This window comes from Zonotrichia albicollis, chromosome 20 (assembly GCF_047830755.1).
Source record: "Zonotrichia albicollis isolate bZonAlb1 chromosome 20, bZonAlb1.hap1, whole genome shotgun sequence".
Taxonomy (NCBI): Eukaryota; Metazoa; Chordata; class Aves; order Passeriformes; family Passerellidae; genus Zonotrichia; species Zonotrichia albicollis.
Genome location: NC_133838.1, coordinates 11,819,114 through 11,833,310, shown reverse-complemented (window position 1 = coordinate 11,833,310; position 14,197 = coordinate 11,819,114).

The following is a 14,197-nucleotide window of genomic DNA, read 5'->3' as shown; positions in this document are numbered from 1 at the left end:
TCTGTCCCCTCAGCTCCACTTCCCTGGGTTTAAAAACACCCCAGGACAGCCCCACCCTTGGGGTCTCCCCCAGATAATTAACCCCAATATGAAAATGGGCCAAAACTTATAAAAAAATGAAAACTCTGACTCTTCGGTGTAGCCATGGCCAGGCTCTTGCGCTGCCCCCGGTGAATCCTGTGAAGGATTCTTAATAAATACATTTAAATATTTTTAATAAACCCCTACTTTACTCCTGTAACTGTGTCCTGTCCCAGGTGTTGTCTCCAGCCAACACTGCTGACGGTGCCCAGAATTGTCCCAAATTCCCAAATCCCAGAGCTCCTGCAGGGCTGACAGCGAGCACAGGCAGGGCTGCTCTGCCTGGCACTGACATTTATTTTATTTTTAGATTTCAGAGTGTTTGTGTTCCTCCATTGTCTCCTGCAGCTCTGCCTCCCCTGCAGGGCCGAAATGAAATGAGAAATTCCAGTTCCATGTAGAACAGGGGCTGGAGCTGGAGGAACTGACTCATCTCGGGTGGATTTGGGCCCCTCAAAGGGGAACGTGCTGGCCAGGGCTGGGGAGCAGCATCCCTTAGCTCTTATCAGGGATCTCAGCGTGCAGCTCCTGGGCTGGGGGAAAGGAGAGGCCTGGGAGGTTCCCAGAAAAATAATGGAAAAATAATGGGAAAGTAATGGTGACAGTGTGACAAAGGCCACAGAGCCTGAGATCCCAGAGGCGTGACCCCAAACCCTGGGGACAGGGATATGGAGGGGTGGGTCTGCAGTGCTGTGATTCAGGTGTGCAATTCCAATTCCATATTTTGGGTGTGCAATTACAGGGTTTGGGTATGCAAATGCATGGTTTGAGTGTGTAATTCCATATTTTGGGCGTGCAATTCCATATTTTAGGTATGCAATTCCAATTCCATGGTTTGGGTGTGTCGTTCCATATTTTGGGCGTGCAATTCCAGGGTTTGGGTGTGCTATTCCATGGTTTAGGTGTGTTATTCCATATTTTGGGTGTGCAATTCCATGGTTTGGGCGTGCAATTCCAATTCCATGACTTGGGTGTGCAATTCCATATTTTGGGAGTGCAATGCCACAATCCAGACCTGCAGTGCCACAGCTTGGACCTGCACCACCCTGGGTCACTCCCCTGTCCCCACACTCTGCGATGGTCACTGCCATGTCCCCATGGCTCTGATGGTCACTCCCGTGTCCCCATGGCTCTGATGGCCACTCCTGTGTCCTCACACTCTGCGATGGTCACTGCAATGTCCCCATGGCTATGTGATGGTCACTCTGGTGTCCCTGAGCTGTGATGATCACTCCTGTGTCCCCACACTCTCTGATGGTCACTCGGGTGTCTCTGATGGTCACTCCCGTGTCCCCATAGCTCTGAGGGTCACTCCCGTGTCCCCACAGGTCCCTCCTGTCCCGGTGCCCAGCCCATCCCTTCCTCCCGGTGTCCCCCCGTGTCCCCCGGTGCCACCGGGCCGTGCCACGTGTCCCTCGCGTGTGAGCCCCGGCCCAGCCCCGCAGCAGCTGCGGGACCTCCGGCGTTTCCTGCCCCAGCGAGCTCCGGGTGCTCCGCAGCTGCTGCCCCGGCCCGGGCGTGCTCCGAGCGCCGCGGCTGCGGAAGGAAGGAGCCCTGGCGAGCAGGGGAGGCGGGCGGGGCTGCAGCGAGGCGTGCGGGGCTGCAGGGAGGGCTGCAGGGATGGAGGGATGCAGGGATGGAGGGAGATGTGTGGAGATGCAGGGAGAGCTGCAGGGATGGAGGGATAAAGGCAGGGATGCAGGGAGGGATGCAGGGATGGAGGGATGCAGGGAGATGTGCAGGGATGCAGGGAGAGGTGCAGGGATGCAGTGATGCAGGGATGCAGGGATCCAGAGATGCAGGCAGGGTTGCAGGGATGCACACAGGGATGCAGAGCTGCCAGGATGCAGGGATGCAGGGAGATGTACAGGGATGCAGGGAGAGGTTCAAGGATGCAGGGAGAGGTGCAGGGATGCAGAGATGCAGGCAAAGATGCAGGCAGGGATGCAGGGAGAGCTACAGGAGTTCAGGGATGCAGGCAGGGTTGCAGGGATGTAGGGAGAGGTGGAGGGATGCAGGGATGCAGGGAGAGGTTCAAGGATGCAGGGAGAGGTGCAGGGATGCAGAGATGCAGGCAGGGATGCAGGCAGGGATGCAGGGAGAGGTGCAGGGATGCTCACCCCGCTCCCAGCCCTCATTAGCAGTGACAACATTTCACCAATGTCCCCAATGTCCCCAGGCAGGTGGGGACCCTGCCACACCTTGGCTGTTTTGGGGACACTCCTCTCTTTCAGTTTAAATCTCCCCCCCTTTGGAGCCCCCCATTTTCCCCAGCTGGGGTTCCAGACCTGGGGCACATCTCCCTTGGGGCAGTGCCAGGGGTTCCCTCAGGGCTGGGGGCTCCGGGGGGATACTGGGATCAGCCTCCCTGGGAAGCCCTTGGCAAGAACCAGCCCTGATCTGAGTCAAGAAAAATAAACCTGGGCCTGGAACTTGCACAGGACACAGTCAAACTTGTAATAATAACATTAATCCAGCAAAACGGGGCATCTGAAGTGTGGGGAAATTAATTAGGGACAGAACTTACTGTGTGTGGTCATTAAGCAGGGGGAAATTTGGAGAGGGTTTGGTTTTTAGGTGGAAGAGAAGCTGGGTCTATGTCAGGCCGGTTCCTCTCCATCACAGGCTCCTGTTTGTGTCCTCTTGGGTTGCAATTGCAATCTTTCAGATCAGACACAAAATCATTGGGCCGGAGAGCCAGAAGTACCTGGCTAATGGGATTAACAGAAATTAACCTGGTTACGTGGGGACTCCATCGAAAATGAGAAAGTGCTGATGGCCAAAATCAATTCCTCCCCAGCCAAATGACTGCAGGCCTGGCTTAGGGTTTCAGTCTAATGCTCAGCCCTCAGCAATGAGCAGGCTGGGATTGAATTAGGTCCTGATCGTGGAGTTCAAATGATGGCAGTGGCTTGTCTTTAATGCCAGCAGAGAGCCAGGGGGAAAACGGGAAATCCTCCCTGATTTCCTCTGGAATCACAGGGAGGGTCCTGCTGGGTGTCCCTGTAATGGGGAAAATGGGAAATCCTCCCTGATTTCCTCTGGAATCACAGGGAGGGTCCTGCTGGGTGTCCCTGTGATGGGGAAAATGGGAAATCCTCCTTATTTTCTCTCTGGAATCACAGGGAGGGTCCTGCTGGGTGTCCCTGTGATGGGGAAAATGGGAAATCCTCATTATTTTCTCTCTGGAATCACAGGGAGGGTCCTGCTGGGAGTCCCTGGTGCCCTCATGAGGAGCTGCCTTGCCCCAGCCCTCCCTGCCTGTGTTCCAGCCCAGGATCAGAGCTGGAATTGGGGCAGTGGGCTGGGAACAGTGGGGTGGGATGGATTGGGATCCCCAGTGGGCTGGGGGAATGGGGAATGGGGAATGGGGAATGGGGAATGGGGAATGGGGAATGGGATGGGATGGGATGGGAAGGGAAGGGAAGGGAAGGGAAGGGAAGGGAAGGGAAGGGAAGGGAAGGGAAGGGAAGGGAAGGGAAGGGAAGGGAAGGGAAGGGAAGGGAAGGGAAGGGAAGGGAAGGGAAGGGAAGGGAAGGGAAGGGAAGGGAAGGGAAGGGAAGGGAAGGGAAGGGAAGGGAAGGGAAGGGAAGGGAAGGGAAGGTGTGGGCTCAGGATTTACTCTGGATTTGCTCCTGTCCCTGCCGTGGGACACCCAGCAGGAGCACCCCTGGGATGGAGTGGAACCATCCCTGGAGGGCAGCAGCTCATCCGGGGGCCCGGGGAGGGAGGATAACGTCACTTTTCCCCTGGATCAATGAAGATTTTGGTTCGGCAGTTATTAGCCCGGTGTCATAAACTATCTGAAAACCACAAAAGTAAAATAATAAATCTCCCTGTTTGCCTCCTGCGCGGGGTTTTTAAGTAGCCGAGTCCCTCCAGGCAGCGGTTCGATATCACAGCGCACACAAATCACCGAGACAGAGCCGGATTTTGGGGAACAGCGGGCGGGCTTTGCTGCTTTCCAGCACTCAGCTGTGGCCAGGGGAGCTCCCCCGGGCTCCTTGGGCAGGGCTGGGGGGGAAAAGGGGGAATGGAGAGGTGAGGTGGCTCCGGGATGTGTCCCTGTCCCATAGAGGGGCAGTTTGGGGTGATGGGGACGTGTCCCTGTCCCATAGAGGGGCAGTTTGGGGTGATGAGGATGTGTCCCTGTCCCACCATGGGGCAGTTTGGGGTGATGGGGATGTGTCCCTGTCCCATAGAGGGGCAGTTTGGGGTGCCAGGGATGTGTCTCTGTCCCACCATGGGGCAGTTTGGGATGTGTCTGGCATGGAAAACACATTCCAGGCATCATTAAAGTATTAAAATGAAGCTGGTGCTGGAATTGAGTGGCTGGGGAGCTCCTCCCAGTGCTCCCAGTACCTCTCCCCTGGGTGTCTTGCTGGGAATTTTGGGGACCCAGGGGTGTCCCCTGTCCCCTCCCAGCCTCAGGTTTGCTTTTTAAAGCTCTTTTTGCTGCCATTTCCCAGTGGTTTTGTCTCCGGGCCGTGTTCTCCCTCCCTCAGACAGGATGTGTGGGGTACAGGGGATCCCTAAGGCAGGGTCTATGGGGTACAGGGGATCCATAGGGCAGGATCTATGGGGCAGAAGGAGTTTATGAGGTACAGGGGATCCATAGGGCAGGATCTGTGGGGTACAGGGGATCCATAGGGCAGGATCTGTGGGGTACAGGGGATCCATAGGGCAGGATCTGTGGGGTACAGGGGATCCATAGGGCAGGATCTGTGGGGTACAGGGGACCCATAGGGCAGGATGTATGGGGTAGAGGAGATCTATAGGGTAAGATCTATGGGGCAGAAGGGATTTATGAGGTACAGGGGATCCCTAGGTCAGGATCTATGGGGCAGAAGGACTCTATGGGGCAGGATTTCAGGTTATTTCCAGCCTGCCTCGGGCTCTCTGTGGGTTGCTCCCCATCCCAGCGGGCTCCCCCTGGGAACCCACCAGAATCAACCCCTCAAAGGGAAAAATAACCCCGACAAAACCAACCCCGAAAAAACCAACCCCGACCAAATAAACCCCGACAAAATACACCCCGACCAAGGCGATTTGGGGCCGGCCAGCCCGAGTAGTGCCGGGGAACTCTTCCCGCAGCGGAGGAACCTTCCTCGGGAGGAAACCGGGGCTCAGCGAGCCCGGCCGCGTTCGGGGCTCAGGTAATTAGCGCTGGGCGTTAATGAGAGCGGCTCACAGGGCTGTGCTGTCCCTTCAGCAGGGACACGGTGACACTGGGCTCGGTGGGGCTCATCCCGGCCCCGGGAAGGTTCCGACCCCTCGGGACGCCCCCAGCCCGCCCTCGGACGCCCCCAGCCCGCCCCACAGCGGCCCCTCTGCCCTGGCAGGGCCGGGAGCGGCGCTTCCCGTGCGGACACCGGGGCCGGGATCCCCCACGCCGTTCAAAGAGTCCCTGTCCCGCTCCCCCCGTGCCCCCGGGGCCGCCCCCAGCCCGGGGCAGCGGGAGGGGGCTCCGGAGCGCGGATCCCGCTCGCCATGCGCTCCCCAGCCGCCCGAGCAGGATGCTGGCCCCGGTTCGTGCCTCACACACCATTCCCCGGCGCGGGGAGGGCTCTTTGTGGCTCTGGAAACAGGTGCAGCTTCCTGGGTTTCTGCTGAGGCCCCGGTTTGGCTCCTAAAGTGTTAAGTGAGTGCTAAGCCCCATAAAATTACCCTTTCAGCTACTATTTCTGCACAAAAGGCTCTCTGCGAAGAGATATGCCAAAGCATCTGATGAAGTAATATGTCTATTCTCATTTGTGACATTTATTATTAACAGGGAAAAGAAAAAAAAAACAGCACAAAACCAACAAATCCCAGTCAGAAAGAACTCTTAATTGAAGCACCATTGTGCCGTGGTAACTGCTATTAAATTAATCTGCTGCATTCCTTTCCACCCACACACTTTAAAACTTCCTGGTTATAATTAGAACCATCTAAAACCAATTTGACACTCCTCGGATGATGCAGTTCAGCTGCTTAATATGGTGAGACTTTGGTGAAAGGAGCGGAGCAGGGCTGCGAGCAAGCTGGGGCTGCTGCTGCTGTCCGGGGATCTCAATTCCAGGGGGAATTCGGGTTTAGCTCCGCTCTGAGCCTGCTCCATCCCGCCTGTCCCACGGGAGATGCTCCTGCCCCGAGCATCCCTCACCCAGAGATCTCCCGAGTGTCGGGCAGGCGATTTTGGGAGGTTCGGGTTTGGTTTTGGGGGTCCCTCCAGCTCTCCCCTCCTTTGCGGCAGCTGGGGAAGGCACCCAAGGCGATAATTCCCCAGTGGAAAAGCTTTTGTGTGGTTCGGTGTGGGGAAAAGGCGCCCGAGAGAGGGGAATTCTGGGGAAATGGGGGGATTTAGAGGTGCGGGGATGCTCCCACCCCTACACCTGCACTCTGCCTGCCTGGGGCTGAGGAGATCTGTGAGGATGCTCATCCAGGGCTGGGTTTGGGGAATGCGCTCTGGGACCTGAGGCGAGAAACCAGCGGGCCCGGCCGAGCAGCGGCGCGGGTGTCACTTCTGCAATCGTGTTCCTGCTCGCCGCCTTTATCTGCCATCCTCGCCACCACCTGGGCGCCATTTGATGCTATCGGGGCCCATCCCCGGCGGCCTCGGGGCAGCGCCGGTTCCCCCGCAGGCCGGGAAGGTCCCGTTAGTCACGGTATCTCCGCCGTCACCTTCTGCTTCCTTCTGCTTTTGGCTTTCGCTCCCGGCCCATGTGTTCGCCAGGGCTCCGCAGCTTCCTCACCCTCCGCCGGGGCCGTTTCCTCCCCTCCGGGACCTGGGGCTGTCCCCGGGGCCGGGATGGCTGCAGGGGATGCGGAGCTTTGGGTTCCACCCCCGGTTTGTCCCTCGAGCGTCCCGGTTCCCTCTGCTGCGCTTCCCGCTCGGCCCTCGGGGTGTGAAACGCAGAAAATGCAGAAATTCGGGGCTCCAGGATGGGTTTATTCCAGTTCGGGGGCTCCAGGATGGGTTTATTCACCCCCGGCAGGGCTGGGACAGCTCCTGGTGCTGCTCGGAGCTGTCACCGGCTCCAGCCACGTCCTGGGGCCACCGAGCCGCTCTGAGCGGGCCCTTTGTCCCTTTCGGGGCCCTTTGTCCTTTCGGGGCCAGCCCTGCCCTCCCTGCCCTCCCTTGTTTTCCGTCTCTGATCCCCCGTGCCCGAGCGGTGCCAAGGAGAAGGAAACCCAAAATCGTGGATTTTGCCCCAAAGCAGGCCCTGCTGTGGGCCAGGACCCCCGGCTGGTTTGGGGAGCTGCAGCCGCCGGGACCACAGGACCGGGCTGGCGTCACTGCCTGGGCACGTTTGCCTTGTTTTGGTTGTTTTTTATTAAATACACAAACTGCAGTTTTTTACATTTTGAGATTTTTTCTCTTCTTTCGCCCTGGAGCGCGATCAACACCCAGAGCCCAAAGGTTATTTATGCCTTTGTCTAATCGCCGTCGCTTGGCTTTGGGTTGGTCTGTTCTTTTTTTACTTTATTTTACTTTTATTTTATTTTATTTTATTTTATTCCCCCCCGCCTCTTGCCGCTTCGTAACTTTTTCCCAACTTTGGAAGCGCGACTTCGGAGTGGCCAAAGGCAAAAAAAAAAAAAAAAAAAAAAAAACCAAAAAACCAAACCAAGGATATTTCTGCTCCCCCGTTAACTTTGCAAAAACGCTGCGTGCCTGGAGCGCGGCGGGGGGGTAACGAGAACCAGGGGCTGCGAGCCCCGGCCAGAGCGGGTAAAATTAAAATTAGCCCGGAGAGGGGCGGGGAGGGGGAAACGGCTCCAGGATGGAGGGGCCTCGCACCCAGATGGGCTGGGAGGCGGCGAGCGGGGTTAGGGATTGCTTGGGATTGTTTGGGATTGTTTGTTTGGGATTGTCACCCCTCTGCGTGCTCCCTTTGCCTCCTCCTCCCTTGCGAACCAGCCCAGGGATTTGTCCTGTGCATCCTCCCGGAGCTGGGACATTTCTGCTGCCCCAAAAATGGGGTTTTGTCCCGTGGTGGGTGTCACAAAGGAGGGAGCGTCCTCTCGCTGTCCCCCACCCTGCCGGGGCAGTGATTCCAGAGTTTTATTGCAGATTTATTCCAGAGTGATTCCAGAGTTTTATTGCCGTTTTATTCGAGTGATTCCAGAGTCTTATTCCAGAGTCTTATTCCAGCTTTATTCCAGAGTGATTCCACAGTTTTATTCCAGGTTTTGTCACCTGCAGAATGTGCTGGTGCCACCTGCATTTGGGGCTGCAGGGGTAAAAATGGGATTAAAGGCCATCCAGGCTGTGTGGGGGGTTCCTGGTGTGGGGATTTGGCGCTTTCTGGGGGTTTTTTTGGGTGTTTCTGAAACACCTTGGGCTGTGCTGTCATTTATCCACAGAAATGTCCTTTAAATAAAGGTGGAGATGGGGCTGTGAGTGAATGGGATTTGAGCTCCGGGTTGGGAATTCTGCTGGAAATGGTTTGGGCACCACAGACCCGTAATTGAAGGGGATAATTAGCGCGACAATTTGCGTTAATTAACACCAGGACGGAGCTGGAGCTTTCTGGGCCTGTGCTGAGGGGCATTTCTAACCAAAAATTAAAGGGGAGAAAGCTCTGTCCCAAAACGCTGCTTTAACAGCAAATTTACATGGATTTGTTTGGTCAGGGAAAGGTGAGAGCCCTGCAGAGCCTTTGGGTGTTCCTGTGCAGCTCCTGCCCAGCGGAGAATCACGGAATCATTCACAGAATCAATCACAGAATCAATCACAGAATCACAGAATAACGGAATCAATCACAGAATCACAGAATCAATCACAGAATAACGGAATCAATCACAGAATCACAGAATCAATCACAGAACCACAGAATGATGAGGTTGGAAGGGACGTCTCAGATCATCGAGCCCAACCTGTGCCCCGACTCCTCAGCCATAGCACTAAATGCCATGTCCAGTCTTTATTTAAACACATCCAGAGATGGTGATTCCATCACCTCCCTGGGAAGGACATTGCAGTATTTTATTATTCTTTCAGTGAAAAATTCCTTCTAATATCCACCCTGTACCTTCCCTAGCTGGAGCCTGTGTCCTCTGCTTCTCTCAGCACTGCCTGGGATGCTCAGAGCCCCACCAGAAGAGCATTTCTTTGGCATTGACCATTTCTTTGTCTGGCCAGGGAGGGTCCCAGGGGGCTGGAGGGGCTTTGCCCCCAGAGCTGGCGGCTCCCAGGGGCTGTCACCCAGCGGGTGACACCGCAGCACTTAGCGGCCTCCTGGCAGCCCCAGATGGATTCCTGCTCCTGACTTTTCTTGAGCCGGATTCTCTCCATTTGCTCTATTGATTTGAATTTTAAAGCGAGGGGATAATGCTGGTTTTAATGCTGGTTTTAATGCTGTTTTTATTGTGGCGGGTGGGGGCGTGGGCGCTGCGGAATAAATGGAATTATTGCCGCGTTTTGGTGAGCCTGGAGCTGCTGTGGCCAGGGGTGAAGGTGATTTGGGGGTTTCCTCGTGGCGCTTTGGGCTGGTGGGATGAGCTCGGCCCTGGTGGGAACCCAGCCCTCACTTTGGGTGTCCACAAACCCAACCCAACCAAGCCCTGCACACCTTGGGTGGCTCCCGCATTAAATATAAATGGGGAGAAAATTACCTTAATCAAGTCTAAGCAGAATTGATTAATATTTTAGTAAAAACCTCACGCTGGAGTTTAACAGACTGGTTAAATCTCAGCTGGAAAAACCACTGTGGTTCCCCACCAGCTCCTTAAACCCAGCCTGGTTTCCACAGCCCCTCTTTGCCTGTGGGGCCTGCACTGGGCTTGCTGGGGAGCTCTTTGCCCTTTAGCTGAGCGAATTATCAGCGGTTGAAAAAGGCCCCTTCTCCCCCTCCCGGCTCCCTTTTATAGGTACAATAATCAGATAAAATATTTCTGGAAGACTATTTACAAAATCCCCCCATCCCCATCAATCTTACGGTTAAGAAGGAGCGGAGGAAGAAATCTTAACCTCAAGAAGCTGCTAATGCAACCGAGCTCTTTAATGGTGGGGTGGAGATCTTCTTTTTTTTCCTGCTGCCATTACTACGGAATACATAATAACATCAATAATTAAATATAAATTGGATTTAATATTTTATGCTGGCGACATGTAATTTACACTCTACCCGAGAAATCAAAAGGTCACGTCTGAAGCGAAGGCAAGGAGGGAAAAAGGGAGAGGGGCTGGGCCCTGAGATGGGTCTGGTGTTGGGAGCATCAACAAATGGCTGCAGGGAGGGTAGGGAGAGCTTTTTTTGGGGTGAAAAACGAGGAGTTTGGGCTGGGTGGCAGTTGGGGGGGTTGTTCCTGCTTCGGTTCTGGCTCTGGGGTTGGTTTTAGGGGTGATTGTGGGATTTGGTTTAGGAGTGATTTTGGGGTTGGTTTTAGGGTTGGTTATGGGGTTGGTTTTAGGGGTGATTGTGGGGTTGGTTTTAGGGTTGGTTATGGGGTTGGTTTTAGGGTGATTTTGGGGTTGGTTTTAGGGTGATTTTGGGGTTGGTTTTAGGGGGTGATTGTGGGGTTGGGTTTAGGGGGGATTTTGGGGTTGGTTTTAGTGGTGATTGTGGGATTTGGTTTAGGAGTGATTTTGGGGTTGGTTTTAGGGGGTGATTTTGGGGTTGGTTTTAGGGGGTGATTTTGGGGTTGGTTTTAGGGTGATTGTGGGGTTGGTTTTAGGGTGATTTTTGGGTTGGTTTTAGGGTGATTTTGGGGTTGGTTTTAGGGGATGATTTTGGGGTTGGTTTTAGGGAGCTGGGCTGAGGCAGTGTGGGATCCCCATCCCTGCTGTCCTGGCCAGCAGAGCTCTCCTCATCGATCCCTGGGCACCAGGGCAGCTCTGGGTGTCCTGCCAGCACAGCAGCTCCATTACCACCAGGTAATTCAGGAACTGCCCGGGCTATTTCTGGAATGGGCCAATTTTCAGTCTTTTATTGCTCTCCCTGTTGGGTCATCGAAGATTTGTTTGATTTTTCCCATCCATACCCGGGATTTTGTGCCCCAGCTCTCTTCGCCATGAGCTTTACATCTTTAATTAATTAAAACAGGAGAAATCCAACCTCTCTCCAGGCTAGGATTTGTGTCCCCTCCCTGGGCTGGGGGCACAGGGAGCCAACCTGGAGCCACCCCTGGCGTGGGGACAGAGGATCCCTCCTCTCTGATGGGCTCTTGCTCATCAGGGCTGTGGGCAGGGAGGTTTGGGGCTCCTCGGGGCTGCCCTGCTCAGGTTTCTCTGCAAGCCAGGCTTCTGCTTTTTGAAAGGTTGTGCAACACCTCTGGGCAAAGCCATTCCTGATTCTTCTTCTCCTTCTCCCCCCGAGCTGGGGAAGTTGGGGGGAACCAGCCCCGGGGGTGGTTGGCTTTGGGCTCTCACCTGGCACGAACGTGGGAGGGGAGGCAGGTGGAGGGGCTGGCGCTGCTGGGGATGTGAAATTAAAGTGGGATTTGGAGAGGGAGTAAATCCTCTTTGTGCACTGGGGGGAGGCTGCTGGAGGGGATCCGGCTCTCTGCTGGCGTTGGGCTGCCTGGAAAGGGAGGGATTCCTTTGGGGAGGCTGGAAATGCCAGGAAAACCCCTGGGAGCACCCTTGGGTGGTCCTTGAGGGGGGACAGAGGGACAGCAGCACCCACTGGAACAGCTGGGAGTGCCTGGGTCTCATTTTGGGTCTGTTTTGCCCAGATTCAGTCACTGCCATCACATCCAGGAGGGTTTGCTGCCTGTGGCCGAGGTGGAAAATCCTCCCTGAGCCGGGGGTTAATTGAACATTCGTTGGTTTGCTTTGGTCTCCGTGGCCAAGTAAAGTCAAAACCCCACGAGAGCCGAGTTTGCACCCCTGTAGGGCCACAAACCCCCTCAGATCCCTCAGGAGTGGGCAGAAAATGCCAGATTTTGTTTGGCAGAGCCACAGCTGGGGCCGAATCTGCTCTGGTTGGGTTTTCTCAGAGCCCCTCAGGGGAGCCCAGTCCTGGTGGAGGAATTTGGGAAAGGCTGGATGGGATGGGGCTGGGATGGTGGGAGATGTCCCTGCCAGGTCTGGCTGGGCTTGAGGATCCCTTCCAGGCCAAAAAACCCCATAATTGTGTGAAAAGGAGCAGATCCTGCCCCGCACCCTAATCCCTGCTGGGATTAACCCTAATTTGGCTTTCAGCATCACCTGGGGGTGCCAAACTCTGCATTTTAGGGCACAGCTCCTTTGGGGACCCTCAGCATTTTGGTGTCTGAGCTGAGCTGCCCCCAAACCACCCAAGGCTGAGCTTTATAGGATCATTACCCTTTTTACAAGGCTTTGGAAGCCACTTGGGAAAAAGAGCCTCTTGTTTTTTGTTGGGGTTTTACCGGTTTTGATCAAAACTGGGGCGGCTTTTTCCACCTCCTGCCCCTTGCCTTGATCAGCACCTGCCCCGGGAGGAGGAAGGATCTAATGAATTGCGAGAGGATGGGACCGGCCCTGCCCTCTCAGGGCTCCTTCCACCGATTTATTTCGTTTTTCCAAGCCAAGCATGGAAAATCTTCATAAACCCTGTGCCCTTGCAGCTCCTGGTGCCCCTGAAAGTGGAAACACCTGGGTTTCAAAGGGCACTCCTGACTCTCACTGGCTCTTAATGGCTTATTTTGATTTTATGGGTGGGATAATGTGTCTGGGGGGGGCTGGCTTGCTTGGCAGAGGAAAAATTGGGATTTTCTGGGGCTTTGAAGCTTGGAGGAGAAAGTTTTTGGGTGGTTGGAGAAGGGTTTCTGCGTATCCCTGACTCCTGTAGAGGCTCTTTGGGGACACAACAGTGACAATTTCATTGGGAACGAGCAGGAGTCACCTCAGACTATTCATTTTCCATTTTTCTGCCCCAAAACGCAGAGGAGCCCCCCACCACCCCTGTCCCAAGGGGCTGAACGAGCCGCGCTAATCCCTCCAAGCTGAGCACAGCAGCCCCGTCGATACCCGATTATTTTCCGTCTTTATTTTCCATCTTTATCCATCCCCAGGTGCTGCAGGAATGGTCCCTCCAGGCCGTTCAGATGCTTTTAAGCCTTGAAGAGGCGCAGGCTGCGCTTTGCAAGGCGCTGTTTTATGGCCTGGGGGGAGGGAAAGCTTCACTGGTGCTTTGCAGGGCTCGGGGTGAGTGATTGATGGCCAGGGATGATGGCAATATTTTAACCTTTTTCAAGGTTAAAATGGTGAATATAGTGGATATTTTAATATTTTTAAAGGCGAAATATTTTAACCTTTAAAATATATTAAAATTTTTAAAATATAATATAATATAATATAATATAATATAATATAATATAATATAATATAATATAATATAATATAATATAATATAATATAACATAATATAACATAATATAACATAATATAACATAATATAACATAATATAACATAATATATTAATAATATTGTAATAACATATTGTATACAATATACAATATACAATATACAATATACAATATACAATATACAATATAATATAGTATATAGTGTATAGTATATAGTATACAGTATACAGTATATTATCTATAATATTATATATATTATATAATAATTAAATACGTTAAAATATCAATACTATTTTAACATTTTTAAAGGTTGAACATTTAAACCTTTTTAAAAAATTTAACCTTTTAACATTTTAACCTTTTAAATAATATTTTAACCTTTTTAGCCTATTTAAAATATCCACTATAGTGGATATTTTTGGTCCCAATGAGGAGAGAGAACGATGAGGAGGACGCCATCGATATCAGAAGGCTAATTAAGTATTTTATTCTACTATATTATTCTACTCTATTATTCTATAAATCTAAAACTGAACCTGCCAAGCTCTCAACTCTGCACACACCGCACAGAATCTCGTGAGTGCCAGCAGAAGTCCGCAAAGAACGATCATGAAAACTCCTGACTCCTTCCAGAGTCCTGACACAGCCCAACTGTGACTGGTCACTAAGTTAAAACAATTCACACGCTGGATAAACAACCTCCAAGCACATTCCACAGCAGCAAAATGCAGGAGAAGCAAATGAGATAACATTGGTTTCATTTTTCCCTTAGGGCAGCTCCAGGGGGAGACATGGGCGAGGCGTGAACCCTCCCAAAATCGCTGCAGGAGGGGCTCCGGGCCTTTATTTCCATCCCAG